Source organism: Pagrus pagrus (genome assembly GCF_965226575.1).
Source record: "Pagrus pagrus genome assembly, chromosome: 20".
Classification (NCBI taxonomy): Eukaryota; Metazoa; Chordata; class Actinopteri; order Spariformes; family Sparidae; genus Pagrus; species Pagrus pagrus.
The window spans coordinates 4,454,694-4,481,263 of record NC_140207.1 but is presented as its reverse complement, the minus strand read 5'-3'; the positions used below and the strand labels follow the sequence as shown (position 1 = coordinate 4,481,263).

General features: G+C 38.0%; 1 long non-coding RNA gene across 2 annotated transcripts in view; it reads left to right on the top strand.

Moving 5' to 3' along the window:
* Positions 1-26,570, top strand: part of LOC311249114 — a 419,388-nt gene that overhangs the window by 141,030 nt on the left and 251,788 nt on the right. The window lies entirely within an intron of this gene.

Below are 26,570 nucleotides of genomic sequence, written 5' to 3'. Positions count from 1 at the left end.
ACCTGTATATTAATAAAATGAGAGATAAAACAGATGTAGAACTTGTCACATAATTAAAGAATAGTATTGTACTACCAGTATATACCACTACCATTGATCCAGTTATTGAAGTTTTCTTTGGCACTTAAAGCAGCAGAATGCGGTTGTTTTTTTTTTATCTCATGAATATAACAAATGTTAAGCTTAATTCTAACTTTAATCCCCACTAGTCATTATGATTTTATTAAGAACGCTACCTGCACAGCATCAAACGACAGACAGAACACATTTCAGATGGAAGATAAAGAGCTAGAGACATTTTTCTCAGTAGTTATGGAGACCAGACCGTAGTCAAAAGAATGATGGATATTGGTTAGAAACATGACATGACTTTTACTTATAATCAATTAATTAGTCATTTTAATTGTAAACAACTTGGCTCAAGCTTTAACAATGTATACATAATTCTTTTTTTTAAATGTTATTATCTTATTTTACAATTGTTAGTCAACCAATAAGGTCCTTTAACAGAGACATTGTAGAGCGTATTTTGACATTTTCTGTCACAGAATTTCATCACCACTCTACTCTTTGAGGGATTTAAAAGAGAAATGTTTTTGCTAACAGGGTGTATAGGAACTCTTTACTGTCATGCAATCATAATTGGAAGCCTGTGCATAAAAGAGAGGAAGAAAAAGAAGAAAGAACAAAACAGTAACCGAAAAACCTTTATGAGATCAAGAGTCCATGAGCTTATCGGACTGTTGTAATGTGAGCTAAAGGGGGAGATTTCTGTAGACTGCCCAAAGGCTGTTGGATCAAAAACAAGTCCAGGGTGAGGAGTATAATTATAAAGGATGATTTTGGCTTTTGTTATTCTTCTTGCATTAAACTTGTTTATTGAAAAAATCTAGTCTGAAAGGAATTAACATTAGTTTGTAGGTGGTAGTACAACTTTAAAACCATTTGTGAAGCTTTACCTGTCAGTCTTGTCAAACTGGTCTGACACCAGTGCTATTTCTGAAATGTATGAATAGATCTAGCTTTTAATGATGGATTTGTGTTATTCATGATTTGTTGGCAGATGTAGTGAAGCGGTGGTGACGCACCACAGCTGGATCTGTGTCAAGGAAGCAGTGGGATAATAGAGTTGTCCCATCTCAGCTGGATGTGTAAAGATGTCATTTTGGCTAACAGGTTAGCCATACAATTGTGACTAACTTGCTGTGTTGATTAATATGCCATAGCTGTATGCATACAGTTAATGCAATACATTAAACATCGCCAATGGAATTATCTGGAATTACAGAGTTATGTAAGATATACCTTGCCATTCATAAATGCACTCAACAGCACTTGCAAGTCCTTGCAGGAAACATTCTTTTAAAAGCTTTTTTAATGAAGCACAGCTTGCAAAACAAAGGAATAAAATGAAATATTAACATGGAATCAACATGCAGTGATCCTTAAAAGAAAGTTGCCAACATTTTGTCAGCAGCACAGCGCAGCAGCCCTCGCCCCTCCTGGGTTTCAAGACCCATCACAGATAATCACTGACTGCTTGCACAGTCAACTCTGCCTGTTGTAGATGTACTTAATTAATCCCTTCCCATCCAGCAATGGGCTATGGGGAAAAAAAACAGTCGAGGGAGCTTTATTTTGTGTACAATTAAAGATGCCCTTCCCTCAAATGTCCTCCTCAATCAATGGCACAGGAGGAGGAACAAACTGATGCAACCTATAGAGACCATTGCAAAGGGAAGGCGAAAGTTTGGATTTCTTGGATGACCTTCAGAGGCCTTTTGGAGCAGTCCAGCCTGTGCATCGTGGTAGTCTGCATTATGTATCACACCTATGCTAAGGTAACTACAGATGTGTGTATACCCTCTTGCCAAGCTCTTTTTTTTCCCCCTCTTACGTTCATGGTTTTTCAAAATTCACTGAGGCAACTCTGCTGCCGTCCATCAGAGTTAGATGTATGAATGTACAGGCTTTACACTCTGGTGGATGCTGGGCACCAAACATGCTCATTCTTCTTCTAGAAACAAACATGCTCATGACCTTCGATATAAATGACCAGCAGACATAACTTATCATTTTCACTAGCTGAAAAGTAAATGGTGACGGACAGCTGGCTCCGACTCAACTCCTTAAACACTTGATAAATTCTGCAGTTTATTAGCTTTGAATTAAACATCCTATATGTTCCCTTACACACTGGGTCGTAGCTGAGCTAATGAAGTTCTATCAATGACGTCTTATCAATTCGCCAATTAAACATTTACGCAAACACTACTTTACTGTCAGTAGAGCTAACTGACAAGCTCTGCCAGTAGAACAATGTTTATCACCTTCTGGAGTGATGAGGTGAAATGCATGTGCCATTTGTTTAGCAAATAATATATTCATGGTCATAGTACCAGTTCTGTTAAATGGCTTTTTCACTGCTTATCAACAACAATGAGGTGAAACAAATTCACAGGCGCTTAACACCTAGATGCTTGTTTTGCCATTGTGTGTAGAACTGAAAGTCAAAAACGTAATGCAGTTGTTAATCATTGTGACAAATAGAAGCATCAGATGTATTTGCTTTGAATTTTTTGCCACTATAACCAAAATATTCTGGTGAACACGCATCATTAAGAGCTTACAAATATCCTACAAATAACTTAGCCCACACGCCTGCAAATGAGACAATTAATGACATCACATGTCCGTGCATCTTTGAAAAAGGAATTGACATTGATTCAAAATATTGAAAGATATTAATACAAATAATGCTGAAAAAATTAAATAAATAAAGCATAGCATGTAATTACTATTACATTCACAAAGCCAAGTAAGTTAATTCACACATTTAGCTCCACTACTTCACATCCTGCTCTGCCAACTAGGCAGGGGAGTCTAGCAGAATTTCTTGTCACGATTATCCTGGCACTTAAATACACTGGAATCACTTCACATTTTGTTAAGAAAAACATATTTTTATAGCATCACAGAAGAGACGCATCTTTTTTTGGTGAATGTCCTTTTTAGTTAAAAACAACAACTTTCAGTGAGGTAGTCATAAATCATAAGGTCCCCCTGCATAAATAAAAGATTTTTAAATAGTAGGCTCCTCATCTCATTGTCGTTCTTGATTATGGAATCCATAGTATTTTTACACATCTGATTTAGTATTTTATTTTTGTGGGAGATACAAAGGCAAGCCAAGGCTTCAGCCATGTCGACACGCTTAAGTTTTTGGAATGACTTTAAAGTTGCGAGCTCCCCCTTGTGGGAGATCAAAATCAATTGGGAAATCTATACAGGACTGCACGTGTTTGACTTAGAGAGCTTATTCAAGTCTCTCAGGTGAAGATATTCACAACTATGCCGATAATGGAAATTCCCCTCGATTAAGTGTTGTTAACCTGGTCCGTGATAAAATCTTACATTGTCCCATCCCTAATGCCATCCTTCCTTTGTCTTTTATTTCAGAATAGCTTGTTGCAAATAAAGAGAACAAAAAAAGTCTGAATAAATGTCTGCTGTTCATTTTTCCACTCCTGCCTGAATCAGATGTGTAGTTCATTGTGGGTGACACATTTCAGGTTTTATCTAGACAGTGGCCTTGCAAGTTGCAGCTGGGAGGGAGATTTATCATACATGCACACACACTTTCAAGGCCGCAACGGGAGGGATGGATGGGATGGCTGGATGGAGGGAGGGAGGCATGGATGGAACGATGGATGGATGGAAGATATGGTGGTAGGATTAATTCACGACAAATCCCAGTTCTCTAATACTCTCACTTTCTAGCACCGTGCTCACAGGTCTAGCAGTCACCTATAGCTTCATCTGGGTTATGTCAGAGATCATTAAGTTCAACTACTCTAAAAATAGGGATGTCAGGTGTTGGCAAATGCCAGATGTAATGGCTATAGACCTGCCCCTGGGAGAGAGCAAATACTGTATTTTACAACATTGGGGGTAATGGTGGTGAATTTAAGGTGTCAAATGTGACATTCTTTTTATACACGGTGACAGATGTTGTTCAGGGATACACAAAGAGCGAGTGAAAGGGCGCGCAGTGTACAGAGCAACGAGGACACTTTCAGCTATTTCACCCCGTCGGCACCCAGCTCTTACAAAGAGACTGAAATAGTACAGAGAAGAGAGAAAATGTAATAGGGTGCATTCATTCACCACTATTTAGTGGAATAAATGTAGCAGCAGAGCTGACACGGGGGGTCAGCTGTGGTAAATGTATTCCACATTCCACTGCTTTTGACAAGAGCAGCAGTAACATAACGATGCTAGAAGTGGCTAACCCGCACCAGTATACAAAAAAATAATAAAAAAAAACTGGTATGTTGCCCCAAGGATGAATTCAGCCCCAGAAGATAATGTGAAACCATGTGAGCAGTCTGCAGCTGCAAAAGTTTGGGCCACGAGAATATTCAGATACAGTGACCCATGCCAGATGGGAGGATTTAAATAATTAGATAGACTGTTCTAAAATGGAAAGGTCACAGGTTTAAGTCTTTATACAGACATTCAGAGACTGTTTTCACAAGCTCTCCAAGTGCCCTTCAGCAAAACTCTCTGCAGATATAAATAAGTGTCATCTCAGATAGAAGATTTCAGTCAGTCAGCAAGTTTGCATTCATTGTTGCAATCATTGTTGCAAATTAAGACACATCTGCACAATAGCATTTCACTATTCTTCTTAACATGACATATAAGATACAGGCCATAGTCCACTCAGTCAATCTACATCTCCAGCATGAACAAATAGGGAAATTATGCATTTATATAGAACTTTCATCCACTGCTGCAATTTGCCAGGCCTGAACATCTCAAGCAATTTGGGTTTCACAGTCTCCCACAAGGACAGTTTTACATGTGGACGGGAGGAGCTCGGTATTGAACTGCCAACCCTGTGATGAGGACAACCAGCTCTCCTTAGACACCATAAAACTGTCTTTAAAAAAGACACACAATCAGGCAATCAACTACACAACACTTTTTTTTGTTTTGTTTTATATTTTTACAGCAAGTTATATTCGTGGTTGATTGGATAATATTGACTAGCAAATCACGTAGCCCAACATAACTGCACTCTCCATAGAACAAATTAAGGCAGCTGATCAACGAGGGAGCCTGAGAGCTGAGATCACCTTCAAATAAAGAGCTAATTAATTATTATCATGAGGAATGGCAATGCCCGTGTTTCAAACAGTGAATGCTCATTTCTTCCTGTCAGTTACAAAAGTTAGAAAAGGATAATAACCTCATTGTTTAATTTGAATCTTAAACCAGTAATTGCAGGAAAGATTATCCTCTATTCTTTTTTTTAATGTGCGCTTCCTCTGTTGGCAACTGATTATTAATGTTGTGTATTTGCGTTTTAATTGGTTTTATGCCACTTAACATGGGAATTTTCAGCACTACAAACTTAAAAGTGCAGGACACATCTTTTAAAAAAGGAAATTACAAATGTTCATTTGTTCTCACAAAATATGCTAAAATGTCAGCCCCACTAACACATTATTTTCACATTTTGAGAGCCTTTGTTCATTCAATGGCTACCGCTCTGAAATAGATGCTTTCTTTACTTCTCAATCTTAATTTACACCTCACATCAACACAAAAACACAGACTGGGTTGTATTTGTATATGTAATTGTTCTGCAATATTACATAATATATTCGGATGAATGCACATGTCTTATCTTTTCACTGGTGTGTGAGTTAACTGAATCTACTCTTTTTGCTTAAAGCCTCCCAAAAATGTTGTTACCCTTGAAATTTTGCACATACTTCGGTTCTCTGTAAAGCTCTGTGGGATCCATAGTATACACGTACAAATCTGTTTTTAGTCATGCTTTTTCCATTTAATTACAAAGACCATTTGTTTATTGTGGTACTTCAGATGTACCATCTTTATTATCATAGCATTACTGCAGGCTATAAAAAAAAAAAAAAAAAAGATCCTGTAAATTTACACAGATGCAATCATGGGTGAATTATGTGATGGCCTTTGAGACATTTTTTTAGCTAGCAAAAGAGATTATAAACTTGACATATAGTGGGACATTTTTGCCTGTAGCTGTCCCTATCTTCCTCAGTAATAGCATGTTTCTGTCGTGCCAGCAAATTAAGATATGACGTGACCTGCGATTTCCAGAATGGCTTGTTGCAGAACAGATTAAAAACACGATCTGTGATGTTTCTTGAGGCAGATTCGAGTTAAACTAGGATACTTCTTGTGCTGTTAAATTGGAAACAGTTTGAAGCAACTGTGTTGCTAATTCTCTTAGGTTTGAACTTGACAAATAATTCATTTTGTATTGCATTATTCTGCAGTGCCCCAAATTACAGTTACTTCAGTACTTATCTTTCATCTCATTGGCATTTTTCTTCATTAGGCTGTATACCAGTGTGCCAGTGGTGTTATCTCATAAAATAAAGACATAAAGGGAGTCTTTGAAGCACACACCTTTAGTACCCCCTTTTGGTAGCTGATAATAAAAAAACGAATTATTCTCCCATGTTTGGCAGCACACTCGGGACTACGTATCTGCACGTCAGTGTATTCAGAACCGGAGTGCTGAAGTCCTCCAAGAGCCTTTCATTATTATAATTGCCATGTCTGTCCATCAAATGAATACTCCCAAAAGAACATTATCTCACATTGTACAACTATATGAGACTAAACATGGGAAATATGCACATTTCAATTTGAAGCATGAATCGCATTATGCACTCAACTCAGATTTAACATTCAGCCTTAGTGGAGCCCTTGCTGGTTTAACTGAAAAGAAAGCATATAATTTGCTAAGTTTAGCCAATGTTTTTGCACAATCAGGAGGAAATAAGGATTATTACTGGACTTTTAGTTTAATAACCTGTACAGTGCTTCCCTTAAGATTGCTTGGTAGCAGCAGAGGTGTCACACAGGCGCAAAGACATCTACAGTATGTATGTCCGCAAGTGCACCCTGCCAGGACATTTCTACGTCTCTGCCATCATTGAGACCTGAGTCCAAAATAGATTACTGCACAGTAAAGAGTGGGGAAACATGTACATGTAAGGTTTCTGAAGATACAAGAAAATGCTATTTTACTGAACATAAAACATATCCTTTACAAAGTATAACCTTTAAAACAAATAATGACAATTTTTCAATAAATTATATACATCAACAAACATATACAGTAACTTCACATACTGTAACACAAATACTAAAGGTCTGTGCCTCCAACCCATGTATCTTCCTACTCCCTCTTCTTTCCCATCATAATACTCCCATCTATCCATCGTTCACACCTTTGGCCCTTCCAGCATTTCTACCGTCTTACCTCCATCTAACCTACTGTTTTAAGCTGCCTATCCACCCTGCCCTCCTCCAAAAACTCTCAAGGTTCCAGGTGGGTTCATAAACAGAGCTTTAGTGGTGGCACAGCTGGCATCCTGCCTGAGAGCATTTGATCTTTCAAGGGCTCTGAAAGAATAGCTCTCTCAAAAGGGAAATCTCTTGTAGGGAGGCCCATTGATGCTCAAACGCATACATGCAGCAAGGTGTTCCCCCTATAAGCGATTTCTCAGGTCAGTTTTAAACTGTAAATACAAAAAACTATTAATAAACAGACGAGTGGCTGTGGGGCCCATAGGGGTTAGATTTGAATTAAGTCAAATAATTGTATTACTTGCTAAAGTATCCTACCCTGTTCATTGCAGATAAATCCCTGTCACATTTCACACTGGAAACTGGGATGGTCAGGCCAGGGGCAGCCAGTTTGCTCAGTGACTGGTGCAGCTGCCCCCATTCGCCCACCTCTGACACCAGGCCCTGCATCAGATGCTGCTGATACATGTCCTGAAACACATTAAACTCAACATCAATTTGGACTAGAGAACTCGTGAAAAATAACGTTACTCGCTCTAATTCAGTTCATTTCATTTATACCTTGAATGACCATTCCTGCAGCACCTCATTGCTCTGTAAAAAAATTGTCGGCAAGGAGCTGCAAATTGGCCACATTACCTGCCTCATCTCCAGTTGCTACCTAAGGGCTAAAGCACATTGAAGGCCCCCTACCAAGGTCCAGGTTCTGGAACCTCCTCTCCTGGCTCTCCAGTGGGCCATCGATATATGGATCCATCATCTGATACTCTTTTATTGAACTGAAACTTCTTGTCCACATACAAACCACTTAACAGGCTTCTAAAACAAACATATATGGCAGCTAAAATGGGCCCAGAGCTCACCCCTGGTCACCCTCTCTTCCTGCCTACCTCTTTTGTCCCTTTCCTCCTCATGGACAGTATGATAAGCCCCAAATCCTACAGGACTGTCCAGGTCTGTATGGAGCTTTGACAAGAAAGACCCAGGTGACAGACGTTCCTCAGCATCCTTAATTGCCTGGAAACAGGTCATTGTTATTCAGACAATTTAAAAGAATTAAAGATTTAAATAATTAAAGAATATAATATTGGAAGGTAAGTACATGAACTTCCAGATTCAGGAAGTTTACATTTTCCTTCTGAAACACCTTCGACAGCCTGCTGAGTTTGAAATGGCCATGGCTTGCGACAGCCAGCGTGTGTCCTTCATTTCCTAAAAGTATTTCGAGCTATAATGAGATGAAAGCATATTCTTAGCAAGCCATATCATATCAGGTAAACTATATGAGTGAATTTTACCTCGAACCAGTGCAGCGTGTGCCTTTACACTGTCTTGATTTGACAGACTTGAGTGGCAGCATGCTTGTCCATGTAGTCATTACTACAAAGCTGTAAACCCAGCCTCAATAAATACAGTAATAGGTGGTAATGATTGTTTAAACATCTGAGAGCATAGACACCTAACTGCTTCTTGTATTTGATGTGGTACTCACCATGGTCAGCTGTGTAGTACAGCCATGGCTTGAATTGTGTGCCAGATCAAAACCAGATTGTGTATGAGTACTCCGGTGTGCTGTAGTGGTAGCTGGTCATACTCCTTTTGGTCCTGCTCATTCTGGTTCTCCTACCTCTGCTCCTCCTGGTACAGCAGCTGGTACAGGACACTCACCGACAGCCCCAACATTGACCGTCGGCCTTGTTTGCCAGGGTCCTTAAAGAAACATTCAGGGACTATTGCAAAAAAAATAAAAAACAAATACATAAATAAACAGCAACAACAACAATCATAATAATAATAATAATAATAATAATAATAATAATAACATAAAAAATACAAAACAAAATAAAATAAATGGTTTGTATCAAAAGTTGGGTTTAAAATAAAACAATCTTGATGATTATAATGTGAAGCAAATTGGTTGAAAAAGGTTGCGATGAAGTATATCTTTTTTTTTTTTTTTCAGCTAGTAGGGAGCCAGATATTCATTTGGTTTTAATTGTGTGGTCACTCCTGTGGGATTTGGTCACTACACTTTCAAATGATATACCTATTTAAATGCAAAAACAAAACACAAAAACATTCTTGAGGCCAACAATTGAATATAGTGCGGTATATTGTCACTGAAGAGTAACCCCTGTCTCCTTGACAGGATGGCCTAATTAATGGCAAGGATAATTAACTGAGTCCCATTTCATTGGGCACAAAGTGCAAGGCAGCAGCCCTATTATCCTGTTGATAACTGAAGTGTCCTTCCTTTCATCTCCACTCTTAATGCCATCAAATACCATTACTGATTGTCCAATTTACAGAGTGCTCTGGGATCTCACTGCTTGTTGAGGCAAGGAAGTGCATCACAAATACGAGGTGAATGCTCAGTGAGGTGCAATCAGCAGGGGGAATCGCATCACACCGATATTTTCCACCTTACTTAGGTTGGGTGTTGCAGAATGCCAGTATGGGCTATCGTATCAGATGCCTGGGATGTTTTACACTTAATAGTGCAGTGTTGAAAAGGTAAGTTTATCAGAGATTGGCCTTACCTGAGTTTCAGCCACATTAAATTATTTCAGTGTTGAACATGGGTGACTATGACTTCAAAAGAAAGCTATTTCAGCCTGATGGTGGCAGGGGAAAAATCCAGACGCTTTAGAGATTGTTGAAATGGAGGTCAGAGTCGCGTAACCTTGGTGGCTCAGGTAAGTGAACCAAGATTGAGGCTAACCCTGATACAGTCAGATAACACATAATAGCTGCAATTTTACCTTCCAAGTTATAGAACACATGCAGACCTATGGTTTCAATGTAATCACTAAAAAAACAGGTGCATATCCTGGATACCATATATCAAGATTGAGCTTTTAGTTGTGTAAATAATCTAAAACCCATGTTTTTCCTGTTAACTAAAAAATGTAGCCAATGCTGAAAATGTACATTCAGTTTATGTTCAAAAATGTATATTGTATATGTTTAGCAAAATAATATATTTCTATGCCATTTTGTGTGATGTCATTTTGATGATAATGGAAGGTGCTTTTTTGTTTTGAATACTTTTAATGAACTTTTTTCCCCCCTCACTTTAGAATTAAACTGTGTCTACCTGTTAAGTAAGTTTTGGAATAGTCACCTATTACAGCAGTGATCTTTCTCGACCTATCTTTTAAATGACACAAGCATCATTTTTTATTTTCTCCACAAACAAACTTAATCCCTGATTCTAGCTAGAAAAGTACATGTAATTATAAAACGTAACTTTTCTGCAAACCGCTGATACATTCAGATTTGTTCGTGTCATAGGTCTTATACCAGCCGACGGAGGGGATGGTGGTGGAGTTGACAAAACAAAAACCACCAAATGACAAATGACAAAACCACCTGTTTCTAGGAGACCATGTGACATCTCCAGGTAACCAAAGCAGGTATTTTAAACCATATTTTTCTAACCCTAACCAAGTGGTTATTGAACCTAGACCCAATCAGACCATAACCACAACAATGTCACAAGATAAAATTGAAAGTTGAACCTAAACAAACGTAACATAGCAACATAAAGAAATGTAAAGTTTCAACAAATCCATGGTTTTGCAGAAGTGTACATTTCCAACATTTATTCTGGCGAGTGGGTTGATTGGTTGCTTACAATTTTATCATTTCAAGGTAGAATTAAGTGTCATTCTGTCCATTTTCATGATAGCGTAACAACAGTAAGAATAGCTATTGTCATTTATCCTCCATGAAATGTATAAAACTTGTATTTACTGTATTGATGATCTTGGTCATCACATGTGTGTTAGTCAAATGATCACATTGCACTTTCAGAGCATGAGCTCCTTTCATTAACTACTCCAATATCCCTTCAGAGCTATGTAACATAATACATTGTATGTACCTGACTTTAAAAAAAAAAGATGACAACATGTTATTATTGGACGTTGTCCTGAATGACAGCTGCATGTGAAGTTTTTCACAGCGTTGCAGGAATTTTAAAAGGCAACAAACTCGTTGCCACATTGCAGACTATAAAGTCTTGCTGATGCCATTTGTAATAAAAAAAGACGGGCTGAGCGAAACAAATGCTTTTTGTGTTGATGAAACAGTTGCGACAGTTGTGGAAGCATTAGCGGTGTTGGTTTATATTCTTTGGGGATTATGAGGAATCAACACAGCTGCAGCGAAGGTGGTGTTAACATAAGCAGATGTTATTTGTTTTAATACTTTGTGTGTGTGTGTGTGTGTGTGTGTGTGTGTGTGTGTGTGTGCTGTGGGGAATTCTGAGGTGCAGTGTTGAAATACAGTATTAATTTACATAGAACTATAGGTCCCATATTCTGTTTTCATTTGTTTTGAAGAATAAATAAGTAAACATATATTTATTGAATTAACCTCCCCCCAGGCAACAGTCATATTATTGGATTCTGAATGGCTCATAACACATACTGCTGCTGTCAAATGAGCTAAATCTTCTAAGTGGAGGCTGTCATTATCCAATACAGCAAAGTATTCCCAACTGGAAGGTGTTTTGTCAATGTTATCTCTAGATGTTCGTGATATGTTGAATATATCTCTGCTTATTCAAATTCCCATGTTAGGACCACATTACATCTGCCAAAAGATGTATGTTGTTTATTGTTTTTTTATGCTGGACTTTGGGAGTACAGAACTGAGCCAGTTTGTTGCTCAGTTGTTCAGTTGCACCCTTATCTTTTAGGTTCATCACAAGTAACATTGTTGTTGGCGCTGTATACATCTTAAAATATTATGTGCACACATACATATTGGTAGATTTCCATCTAGGAGTTTGTGCTTTGCTAAAAAACAAGATATTATGAGATTGATGGGAGTGCGAGAAAACACAGTCCATTACTGAGACCATGACTGTAGGACCATTAGCATTCATGATCTGTCCATGCGTGTCACTTGAAATGAATACACCGGTCTGGCTTCATCTCGTTCCCATGAATATAAAGCTGAGCAGATTGCTCATGTTCTGATTACTTTAGGAGATAACATATGCATTAAAGGAACATACCTGAAACTTAACCAAGGTCACACCTTAAATATACACCACAGAGCGGGTCTTAATATTGTACCTGTAGTTTAATATCTAACAAGCAATTCAGTACGGTGAGAGATAACTGGGACATGATGTATAGCATGTGCCAAGTTGCATCATCTGACTCATTTGCCGCACCACCTTTTTATATCCTGTTTCAAATAAATCTTATATTGACATGGCCTTATCGTGTTTGACCTGAAACACATTCTTGAAAGCGACACTTGAAGCGGCATCACATCAGGAGCCAATACAACCTTGTGCTTGTAAACAGTAAAAAAGGACAGCTCTCCACCTCCTGCGGCAGAGATTCAGGTGCGGGAGGCTCTGTGCCGTTTGAAAAAGTGCTGATCCTGATGTAATATTGACAGGCGCTGAGCCAGGCGAGGTCTTTGGGTCTGACACATTAAGGTCATATTACTTCCCCCCAACCTTTCTGCCTCTCTGACTGAGCTGAGCGCTAAAGATAGCACTTGGCCAATACAGAATCCCAACTGTTACCATGTTGTTTATTAAAAATTCATGGACCCTTTAATGTTAAACATGACAAAGGACAATGGGACAATGGGACAATACAGGTTTGAGGCACATGTGTTTGAAATCAGTGTAAAGCCATTTAATGAAATTACCGGTCAGTCCGTCAGTGTTAGAATGGAGATTTATAACAGTTTAACATATGAACACTCATCTAAAATTAAAACACAACAATAGGTTTGATGATCCTAATCAGATGTTTTGATTCCATGTCATAGCCCTCTTCAGTTTGACTGACTTTATCTTATTGAAGTGTCAGAGCAAAATTCAATAAACCGTCTTGGCAGCATAAATAATGCATTACAGGCTCTTAGGGTAAAAAGGAGAGGGTTATAAATATGAAACATATGAGTTGTATTGACAAGGCCTAGCCAAGCTGGCACCCGTCATCGGCAGGAGAGCTTCCAATGAAACAACAGACAAGTGTCCTTTATCATCTCTGCCCTCCATTGGACCTTTGTAGGTCATATGTGTGCACATCTTTGGAAGGTGAAATCTGCTCATGTTGGGCTTTGCCAAATACAGTTTACCGTAATTATTGTAAAATGATTTCTTTCTTTCTTTCTTTCTTTCTTTTTTTCTTGCTTTCTGTCTTTCTTTCTTTCTTTCTTTCTTTCTGTCTTTCTTTCTTCAACAAGAAATTAAAGACACCAGCAAAGACAAGAACCTTGATATATTTTGGGCAGATTGAATGATGGGCTTCATATTCCTACTCCATAATGTCTGACTGCCCTCAGCAATAACATTCTCTGGACAGTTTATACCCATGCGTCTATTTTTAATATAGTGAACAAAAGCACCAGCCTAATGCAGGCTACTATTTTTTATCATATCCTGACTTGCAAATATGAAATAAATAAATAAATAAATAAATACAAGGATATTTGTTCAATATTTTCTAATTGGAAAGGGAATAGGACCCTTTATTTTAATTCAAAGAGCTGCCATGATTTTTGAGCTGCCGTCGAGAGATAATTGTTACCTGGATCGATGGTATTTCATTCGTCAGCCCAAATGATTTCTGACCAGTCACAGTAGCAATGAGTTCCTTTACTCATGGGCGTTCATCTAAAGCCAGATTAATTGTCCACGAACCAACTCTAGTTACAGTGCTCAGTGCTTGAGAGAAATTAACAGCCAGTCACACAAATCAAAAACCTGTTAATAATTAGTGTTGTGAATTACACATCACAAACTCAAATGAGGATCTAACGCATGGCACTGGATTCTGAAGAATACAACATACAGACATCACTTATTAGATATTAAATTCAGTACACAAATTAAGGAACTAATAAAAATGATGACGTGAATGAATCGACCCATCAACCTCCCACTACTTTAAAAAAAGTTAGTGCACTGATAGTACTCCATGCTTGCATTGTTAATTAAAATGTTAAGGGTTTTTTGAGGATTTCTTTTGTTTTCATGCCACTTCAGATGGACATATAGTCCCCTATGAAATTAGTTAAAGAAAGAGCAACAGTATTCTCAGTCTGGTAGGGCAAAATGTAGTTTAGTTTAACAACAAATCACCATGTTTAAGTTTGGACCAGCATTTAGAGACTACATATTGAGAAAGATATCTGTGATCATGATCACACCAAATTTTAGTCTCAACATTAGCCCAGTGTACGCAGTCTGTTTGCTTTTTATTGGTAAATTAAGTATCTAAGATGATTACAGCCCCAGCAACTGTTTTTCGTTACTACTGACTTTAAAATCTAACCTTTTTACGCCAACATATAGTTGGAATTTTTCAGGTATGGTTGGTTGACACAATGATACTTGTCTATACCTTACAAATCAAACAATGGTATGGTTGAGGTTTGGTTAATAATGCAGTTACTGTTGTTTAGGAAAAGATCAACATTTGGGTTGAAATGAGTGCTTAATGAAGTAGTAATTTTAACCCAAACCATGACGTTATCCCAACCTTGATTAACGTTTGGTGGCCTTTGTTGCTCCTTTTTTGAGGTTGGAGAACATTTGTATGCCTTAAAAATGACAAAGCTGACTCCTTCATCACCCTATCCTAACATCATCTCATTTTCTCCTTTGCTTCCATCAAAATGAATACTTCTGCTATAGAGCTTTGTCACTTGAATGTACATTTGTTTAAGGACACTTGGTTAAACAACTGATGCTGACATTCTTCTCAAGAGTGTCAAAATTATACACTACATGTCTGATGATGTTTTAGAGGTTTTTGTAACTATCTTCTTTAGACTGAAAAAGCCCTCTTTGGGAAAAAAAATAAATAAATAAAAACTTCAGTGACAGAAGGTATGAGTCAGGCTAATACAAACGCCTATCTGCTTACTTTCCAGGATTCAGCTTTCGCCTGTTTCCATTCATATCACCTTTGCATAATACTTTCAGAGTGAGAAAACGTGTTGTTCTGCCTATCCGCACATGCACCATGACTTTCCAAGAAGAGCATTCTCATGAGCAGCACATGGTGGTTTTGTGCTTCTAAAAAAGGTAGGTTACTTTAGTCTTTTCCCAATTTTAACACCCTGCTGTCTCGCTTTTGTCACTTTTTTGTGCCATCCCCAATTTTGTCATTACACCCTCCTGCTGCTGCCCTGCAATCCTCAAGCTGCTTTTTGACATCGTCCTGGCACTCATCTGCCACCTTTTTCTCACTCCCGGGAAGCCCAACACAGAAAAAGAAAATGCACTTTTGTAAGTGGCCTGACTAAATATCCTAGCTAAAGGCCACCTTTTAAATCTGCGGTATTTAAGGATTAAATGTGTTTGCCATTTTGACAGTCTAACCGCAAGATACAAATAAACATATTTAATAGGGAAGAGGAGCTGATTACCTTTCGCTGCTCTTTTTTTTATTTTTTGTATTTCTTATTTTTAATTCCATTTTATTCCTGTGAACCTTGGCAGTGAAAGCTGTGGACATAATGTCACGGTGAGTGGATGAACAAATTCAAAAGAATGGCATTCAATGTTATGCTATGTAAGAAAAACACAAGTAAAGATTTTTACCAACATTCAGTGACATTAACATTATAAAGCTTACAATTAAAGCTATTTCAATTATTTTTTTATTTTTTTATTATGTATTACTCAATAAATGAATTTGTGACAGTAGGTAAAGTCCTTGGCAAAGTGCAAACATGCTTTCTGTCAACAATGAGAGTACTTAAGACACATTGAAAGGATTTAACATGTTTGTTAACTCCTAACATGTTACAGAATGAATAATTATTATGATGCAATGTTTTAATTAAAATAGCTTAATAGCTTTCTTACAAACATGCAAGAGGTGTACTCCCTTATTGCTTCATGTAAGCAGGAAACAAAGTTGGTTTCAGCAACACTACCCCCAATATAAATAAATGTATAACTTTATTACCTTTAGGTAATTAATTTCACTGTGTAACTTGTTGTCTCATTGAAATTGGTGCTTAGTTTATCCAAGGCCCACTGGAAATACCTGCTACAGAGCTTCACTTTATCTAATAACACAAAACCAGGGGCAAGGTTTAGCATTTCTCAAGTCTGCAACACTCATATTTTTAGTGTAGTTTAGGTTTGCTGATAATGTGAAAAGAATAATCAATTAGCTCTTGAGTCAGACCTGTGGGATCCTGTACAATCTATAGTTAGTGTGCATTGCTTTGGTAGAAATATTTTTAAGTTGGTCAGAGAACAACTTAAAGAAAGGTCTTTATCTTTTTTTTTTTTTTTTTTACATTTTATGGACTAAAGTGTTATGTAAATGATCAACAAAATACCACTGATTGATAGAGAAAATAATAGTTAGTTGCAGCCGTATGTGATCATTATTGTTGTCTGCAGTCGCCAGCCTATGGTGTCGGAAACCTTCAGCACTGTTGAAAGTTTTCCCAACATATTTCATCCATCTCTCTCCTCTTGTATCTTGAGATACTGTAGGTTGATTCTGAACACCCCAAGGAGCTTGTTTTTTTACAGCGCAGAGCCCAACATCAGACATGTCAGTGCATCAGCCTCGGGCTCTGTGTCTCAACAACTTTTTGCCAACCTTTGCTTGAACTCTAACTATTTTCACACCTGGACAGCGGTATCTCATTATCATCAGAATGCTCCGTTTTTGGTTGGGTTTTTTTCTTTTTAGTGATTGCAGCACATGTGTATCACTGTGAACTGTGCCATGGTAAGACGCTTGTTAGTGAGAAGAGAAGATGCTGTTTTATTATGGGATGTCTGTTGAGCTACAGGCAACCCGCGGAGCTTTTTATCTGGCTGTGCAACCTGGCCGGATGGCATTCTCTTGGCACGCCATCCTTGTGACTGGCCACTTGGCTTGTGGCCCAGGGATATTTGGCTCGCTGTGCATAGCAGAGTCACCCCATCCCCCTAATTCCCTACTTTACTTCTCACTCTCTCTCTCTTCTTCTCTCTCTTTCTCTCTCGCTGGCCGCATGCCTAAGGACAACTGCAGTGCTTTGTGTGGCCTAGTGGGTCTCTTTATACTGGCTTCATGACCATGGCTGGTAGGAAGACAGTGCCATGATAGCTACAGACAACCACACAATTATACAACACAGTCAGTCAGTCACTGCAAGGTGGCTCTTTGCAATGCATGAGGCCCTATCAGCTGTGACTTACCAAGGCGCCGGTGTAATTCAATTGTAGGGATGGCCTTGGGTGGTGCAGAATCAGGGGACATACAACAGCTTATTAACCACCTCTCTGACTGTCTATCAAATTGATAGCTCACTCTTAGTGGCATCTCATTGACATTGTGTTGAATGTCCTGTGTCTGCCCTGCTTAATTGAACACAGAATTACCCTATTTGGACACGCTTAGCAGAATGGAGCTTAACGAACGTAGAAAATAGAAGATGAGATCAGAGCTGACCTCTGGAACACACTCCATACACAAAAGCCAGAGGCTGCAGTCAGAGAGATTATCTAAAGGGGGTGGTATGAACATTTTGTAATCTGTCAAATGCTGGCACCGCAAAATACATGTAGAAAAACGCCACATTCCGATTCCTAATAGGTTTTTTTTCTATGTAGAACCACTATATTTTCAGGATATTTGTCAAATTACAAAATTTTGGGATTTTTTGTTTGAAATGGATGGACGGATCCCACGTGAATTCATTTAATTTGTTTCTCTATGGGATGTAGGGATTGGTTTCTAGGCTGATGTAGAGAGGTAAGACGAGAGTAGACACATCTTAAATGTTTCATGCACATATCCTTTGATCGACGACGCTCATACCTCTTGTTTATTTTCATTGTATGCAGGGTGAAAGCAAGGACAAGTCAGGAAATGTAATCATCCGTACAGGATGTATGCGTTTGGCAGCATTTCATCTCTGTAACACCACACTGAATGGTGCAACTTGTATGACTCGGCTAATGAAAAGGCATCTAGGACTGTCGCAGTAATTTAAACACCTTATGTTGTATCGGCAATGCTTTATCTTTGTTTGATAACTGAAGCACTCCTCGTAATGGAGCATGAATTCATGGAGGTCTAGGTAAGATCATTGCCAGCTGCACAACTGGAGAAGTGATGAATTGAGAACTCACTAATATTCCAGTATATCTATATACGCATCACTCACCTGAAGGAGACAAAACAGCTGTCATTCATTAAAGGTATAATTACAGACTAAGCTTATTAGCTTTCTTCCCAACCTAGATGAGGACATCAGTGTAAAGTCAGTGTATGCATCTGCACCTAGGGGACAGTTCACTTATCCTAGCACTAAGGCTTGAAAGCAAGCTGCCGGGCGATGCAGCTGAGAAGAGAAACACCTCTGTTTGAGTTGCTGTTTTAACTGTGTGAAACCCCCTTTTTTGATGAGACATCGGGGTATTTTCCAGTTGGTTTATGGTGACACGACCAGGTAAGCCAGAATATGGTCTTTTCCTAACTCTAACCAAGGGGTTTTGTGCCTAAACCTAACCAGACCATAAGCACAACATTGTCACATCATGGGATTAAAAGCTGAACTTAAAGAAACACAGAGTAGCAACAATCATTGGGTTTGTTTGATGTGAGTGGTTCAACTGAAACACTTAGCTGAAAGATGCTAAAATGCTCTGTAGTCACAACCCCTGGTCAACTTACCCAGTTTGGAATAATAAAGTAATATACATTTTAACTTCAAAACTAAGCTACAACCTTACAAACTGTTTGCAGTTTAAAATATACTTACAGCTGCACCCACATTACTGATGTGAACAAACCTTTGACAACATCATATTTTTTTTGTTATTGTCTCTTCATTTCATTTGTGAATATATGAATGACTCAGGAGACACTAGCAGTGATACTTTCATTCCCGTGTTGTGAGGTTGGATGAAAACTGCAATCTCTTAGAAATAATTTATATCTTTTGGGGATGCTATAAGTTAGTGCCTAAGTCTCAGTAAAACATTGGGTACAACATCCCACTACCTGTTCAAAGATCTCTGCTGCCCTCTGTTGATGGCCAACCAAGCATATCAAACCAAACAGCCCATATACAGTGTGTCTATGTTAAACACTTGGTGTGAAGCAAGACTTTAATACTGCATAATTTACTTATTAACTGTCCAGTTAATTAAATACCATCTATTTTCCTGACTATCTTGAACATGATTTCCAGCAGATAAAACTGCTGTATGAGTATAGTAGTAGTAGTTCTGCTTTTAATCAAACTGAATGTAACAAAACTGTCATCTGTAAATGTCCATATACTTAAACGTATATGTCTTTCATTATCCAGCAACCTTGGTTTAATTAGATACTGTGTGAATGATGACAAATAATGGATTACAGCATCCACATGTTGTGGTTTAAGGCTTCCAGGAGATGGAGCCAAATACTAATTAAAGAAATCTACCAGTGCAGTAGAAAGGGCACCTTATTATCCAAGTACACTATGGCACAACATGTTGAAAGTGGGCAGTTTGCAAAGCTACAAGGTTCACATTATGTTCAACTGTGTGGATCATGCATTTTGTGATAGATTCCTTGTTGATACTCTGCTGTAAAAATGTACCACCACACACAAGTAAATTTAGCACTCAAACCAAGCTTTAATAGACTATTACAGCCCTAATTGACAGACAGGCAGAAGGCAGACACATGTGCACCTGCATTATATGAAGCCTGACAGAATTACATTCCACTGGCAACAAAAGAAGTGGCATTATGCATCATCTCAGGTGCCGTGGATGTGTTTGTATGTGCGCACACTCACCACAACAAAGATGGCATTCACCATTTCTGAACAGCAATTACATTTCCCCTAAGAAAATTATCCAGATGGGTTTGAAATATGCAACAATTTGTTTGGTCATTAAGATGCCTATTCAGAACTGCCTTTGCTTGTAATTATAAAAAACTCGGCAGCATGCCATGCCACTGATGCATTCCCTTTGTGCTCTGAAGTAATTTTCATTTCCTAAGGGAAAAAAGCCGCCTTGTGTTTTTTAATGTTCAGCCCACGTCCATAACTACTCGCCAGTAGAGCAGTGAAATCGCTTTAAACCTGGAAGAGTGGCTACGAGATTGCAACTGCTACAATATAAAATGGTCCAAGCAGGATTTTTGCTATTGAATTCCATGTGATGTTCTGATTGTTATGAGGTATAGCACAATTACGTTAGTGGTTTTTGTTTTTGATTTTTTACATTATAGAAGGTTGAAATTGCTACCATCATAAATGATTAGGATGCTATTTTTAAATTGTGTAAAGGCTAAAATATTGGAATCCATTTTGTGTCTCTAAGGGCTGCAGCTAACTGTTATTTTCATTATAGTTTAATCTGCTGTGTATGAGCAGAAACTGTGTTAAATGATCATAGAGCCAAAAGTGACATCTTCAAATTGTTCCTTTTGTCCAACCATAAACCCAGAGACTGCTCATTTACTATCAGTGGCAAATAGAAACAGCTAATCCTTAGAATTATGAAGCCTTAATCAGCAATTGTTTGACGGTTTTTGCTTCAAAAGTGACTGAAACTGGTAATTCATTTTATTTCCATCAACTAATTGATTTGTGTAGTTCACATACAGTATAGTGTTGAAAATGTGTTATCTATGCTCTACAAAATATTGCTTGAGAACTGCTTTATTTTGGTAAACAAATCCCGAGTGGCGTATTTACAAAAGTTTGACAAATATTTAAATTGACAATAAGATGGTGCATCTCAAGGAATTGATTCCTGGATTTTGAAATGAATAGACTTTGTACCAGGCTTGCATTTGAAATTTGATATTGTTGATGTCACCTAACATTTTTTTAAGTGTTCTGCAATACTTTATGTACCTTTTAGTTTATTTTATGTTTTTTGTCAGGAGTTTTGGTTATCTGTTTTTTCTTAACTATAATGTTAATATTATTATATTATGTCATATTAAGCTTTTGAGGTTTTTGCCTTTCCTTATGTAGCATTTTTGTGCATTTAAAAGGTCTGCAAAGTGACAAAGCCCAAAGTCCACGCCAGAGGGTGTTACTCTCTCGCACAGAAAATACTGCTCCTACACTGCCTGAAACACCTGGTTTAGAGTTGAGCCTTTACTTCCGTAACTAATGTGCGTCACTATGTAACAGGCGTTATATAAATATATATTTTTATATATTTATTATAAAATATACACTCCAGTCAGTCAGCAGACACACAGTTGCTACTGCTGTAGCGGTGTTATTTTCGATCACACTACCTTGCTTGGCATGACCCGCCCTACTCTGCCTCCGATTGGCTACATCCTGCCCGTTTGCACATATGCAACTCTCACCGAAGATGTGAGATGTCTCACACTGTAGCGTTCAAGACATAGTGTGAGAAGGGATGCTGCAGCAATGCACCACCACCAAAAATAAGGTGTTTCTTGAAAATTAAAGTATGTAAACCTATTCTACTAGGACTCTCAAATAAAAGAACAAACCTGAAAATTTGCATAATATGACCTCTTTAAGGACTGACATGGCCATCATCTGTTTATTAATGCAGCATTTATAGTTTTGGTCAGATGATCCAATAATGTATAAAGGAACTTTGCACCCTGAATTGCAACTTAAAGTTTAGCTTGATCAGTGAAACATGATAGTTCAGAGTGGTATAGCACTGAGGCAGTCATCGGTTATCATGTATTATGTTTGTATCCTCAGGTTTTGCAAATTGTTTATTGTCTAAACAGAACAAGTGTCATTATGGAAGATGTACTAGACGGAGCAGGTGTCACCACATGTCAAGACCCCAGGATTTAACTAAGCTTCACACTCTTCTGTTCTCTTCTCTGGCCCTCGCCTGGCCATGCTGTGACATGTCTGGCTCACAAACACGTGACAATCTGTCCTAAGGTGTACAACCTGGCTAAATTTGGCCGGGCCATGCCTAACCCAGGCACACAATGGTGAGACCGAAGATAACATGGTGACAGGCTGAGAATTTGACAAATGCATGGATGGTATGGATGGAAGAAACAGGAGTAGAGCTTACTAACATATTTAATATAGCATCAAAACAACATTAATATCTATATAGATGCATATTGTTTATACTTATAGCTGTAGGTTTCCAGTAGTAGCTTTAAATAACAATGCTCTTCATTAAAACCAATTTTATTTTTGCAACACATTTCTAAGTCTACCAATATTGGCATATGGGGGTTTCAGTTTCTAAAGGTCAGTTAATGGAAAAATCAATTATGCACTCAAGCTGGGGAGTTAAGGCTTTACAAGAACCCAAATGGACAGTTATGTAATCAATATGTGTTAAAAATAACACCCTTTCAGTTACATTTTAGCCACATCAAGCTGATTCACAGGGCATGTTAGAAACAGGCTATCTTGGGCATCTGCTTGTAACTCGTTTCAGGGAAATGTTGTGCTTGAAAGGACTGTTTTAAATAGTCCAGGCACAGGACAAGAGAAAAGCCTCAGGTGGTCTGCCAGAGCTGTCACATCTTGTCTGCATACCAATGTTTCACCTGCATTATTGATTGCAGTACTTTGCATCTTTTAGTCTTTTCCAGCCACAATAGACCCGTATGAAACATTATGCATTATGAATCTTGACATGAGGCCTTTTTTTCTCACGAGCCTGGCAGGGGGCACAAAAACATCTTTAAATGTCTTGAAGTTATGGCATCAACCTGCTGTTTGGAGTCTATTTGTGATAATTTTAGAACAGCTGTGCACAAACCATGTGGAATAGAGCTTTTGGAAATTAGAGCTAAACCGCCACACACAGGTGTAACGCCTTTGCGTCATGACAAGCATGTTCTGTGAGTTGCTCATGCCACTTCCAAGACATGCCCAATCTAAATGAAACAGAAAAATAAACTTAATGCAAACAATTTAGAACCTGTAATCCTTGCTGCCCTCGCATCATGCAGCCAGGTTTGCCAACATTTGCCAGCATAATGTCCAGTGGGATATATGCTGAATAAATTAATTCATTAGCAGCATATTACATAAAAACAAGCTACGGTGCAAAAAGTTCTGTAGGCTAGCAGGACCACAGAAAAGTGTCACAAAAAGAAATTAAAGATGTGACAACAGACGAAAAAACAAAATATATCTCAAACTAGAATGGCAGGGGAAGTTTGACTGGATGGTTGGTCACACTGAAATGCATTGCCAGACACACATCGTTAGCACGTTGCATGGTTTTTCTAGCGTTTTTTTTTCTTTCGGTCTTCCATAAAAGTTAAAATCCTCTTAACTTTTCAGAGCAAGGCTTGGAGTTGTACTGCTTATCAGTGTAACACTTAGCCCAGGTAACTTGTGCATACAGTAATGCTCCACAGGCATGCCACAAACACTATTGGGCACGAAAAGGTGAACAGAATAGACTAAATGTTTTTCACCGTTTATGAGATGGCAGATCAATCAGGTCAGTTCAAAGCAGATCATAGTGTTTGGTTTTATTGCTGTTTAAAAAGGACACAAACAAGTCTAGTGTAAATTGTGCTGCTGATGAAAATATCAGCTCTTCTTCTCTTGGACATCACTTGAACCAATAAAGCTGCAGTAGCCCAGTTTACCATCAGGATCTTTCTGTCATGTATTATTCCAAGTGACATGCAAATGCCTTTCTTACATCAAACAGGATATGTTCTACTTAAGCTCTAATCATGCGGTCACATGTGACTTCATGAGAACAGAAGCCCTCTCCCCATGTTCCAGGCTCACCACAGGTCACTGTGGTAAAAATAGTGGCAAGACATGAAACATAATTGGGATGCACCATTAATGAAATAATGGAATAATGATCACTTCTCACTGGGCACATGTGTCCCTGCATAGCAGGTCAAATTCAGAACATTTCCTTTGATTCATCCCACTGGAAAGTTGACCAAATTTTTATTTCATGACAAGCAAAATCATGTTTCACGTTCATTAAAACGTTTTCATCAACTATGACTGTTGCATAAGTTTATGTTATTGGACTTTGAGTTGCTAGTTTCAAAACAAAGTCATGCAGATTTAAAAATTGCCTTTTTGCAGGTCAGACATAATATATGTACTTTAATTTGAACTGATTTGTTCTAATGCAAGAATGTAATTATGATATCCAGTTTTGTACAAATGTTGCAATGTCGATTAATTAATAAGATGCGTTGAGGACCATTGCCACTACCGAATCCACAAAATGCCTGTGTTTGTATATATAAATAAACATAAATATATAGCTGGATGGCTAAATTGTGTGACAGGGAATCTAAATCAATGCAAATGCACTACATCAACTAAAATATCAACAAATCCCTGACAGAAGTTTTAAATATACATTTATAAGAGGGATTATACCATCTAACGAGTCAACAAGGTAGCTCAACAATAGATCAACTGTGCTGAAAATATAAGTAAATCTTGGCAACATTAACTAACTTACTGGCAGAGTCTGGTCTTTATCCAACAAATTTTACAATGTAAAATCTCCCCAAAACATCCTTTATCAGGGTAATGTACTAGCTAACTGTTAGATAATGAGACAATGACATGTTGAGATATTTTGGTATCGTAGCTTACATCATTATTGGTAGCTGAAAGATGATCAACATGCAAAATGTCTCCTCTGTAGAATCTGCAAGCTGTGGCAGGTGACAGAAAGCAGGGTAGTCAATAATAATTGTGTGAAACGGAGAATGTGTAGGTATGCTGCAGTGTGGACAGGGCTTGAACTCTAGAGACGAGAGAGGTTTCGCAGAATTAGGTCCGGCCTCTCCTGCTGGCTCTCACTTTCAAATAATCACCACCATGGAAAGAAGCTTGGCCACAGCTTTCTCGTGTTGGCACTCGTCTTGGAATGCGCATTTAATATAACACCATAATAAAGCTTTTTCTACACTTAAGTATCTACACCTGTACAATCTAACGCAGTTCAGCACTGTAACAAGGAAAAAATCACTGTGAATCTCATTTGTAATTTGTAAACACCATCTCAGATGGGTATTGATAAAAGTTTTGGGGGCCTTGGTGAATGTTGGTATTGAATTGGACTGTATTATATTCAGAGGTGATTATTAAATGGGTGAATGAAGCAATACAAATGCAACGCAAATGCTAACCTTGAAATTTCACACTCACTGTTATAATGTGATTGTGCAGGTATTAGAGTATATTAGAGTATATTAGAGGTATAAAGAGTTAATCACCATTTAACTCTATACATTTAAATAAAGTTATTTATAGAGCTCCGATTCACCTTTGCTAATCAAGAATCAGATTTTTCGCAACAATGGCACATTTCTTGTACAGAAAAGTGTTTGATGATTTACTTTCTGTACTTTTTTTTTGTACCAAACTCTAAACAAAAATTTGCTAGTTAGCAGAGTTTCACATGTCAGCCACGTTTGTAGTTCCTCTTTTTTTCGCAATACTACAGAGCTGATGTTTGTTCTTTTGGAAAGCCAGTCCGAATATCCTCATTTTTGTTTTTTATTTTTTTTTGTGATATCTATCATGGTACAATAACAAGTTAAACAGCGAAACTAGAAGCTCTCATGGACTGTGTAGATATTGTCATTAAATACATACGGTGCAGAAATGAAGACATTTAACAACAGAACCACGAGACTAACTTTGCAGATAATTCCTCCGGGTATGGTTAACATGTTTGATGTACTTTAGGAACCATACATCAAAAAATAGGACAGCAGCTACATGTGAAGCAGTGCATCAATGAGCTGGCAGCTGTTAAGATTTGAAATCAAGTGGAGCGACGTGAGGAGGGCATTGATTGGAGGTATTGTCATCTTCACAGCTGCCCACTAATCAGCAAGCACTGTCTTGAATAACAGAACATTCGCGGATGAGTATGTAATTAACCACACAGAGTTTGGTATACTGTAATTTAGGAAATATGATTCATCCTAAATAAGAATAGTGTTTTATGTTTTACTGTACATATATAAATCATTGCTCTATCTCAAAAGTAGCTGTAGCTTTTCAAGTTTCATTTGTTGAGATGAGTAGTATACATCAAGCAAGCAGCACTTTTACTTTTAAAGTCAGTTATTGAAGAAAAGAGTCACCACTCAAAAGCCAAAACTTAAACAAAATCAAACACTCAATGAAACACCCATAGAAAAGATGACTGAAGTTATTTTTTTCTTAATTTCATTAAAAGTCAAGATGAGATGTTGAGGACAATG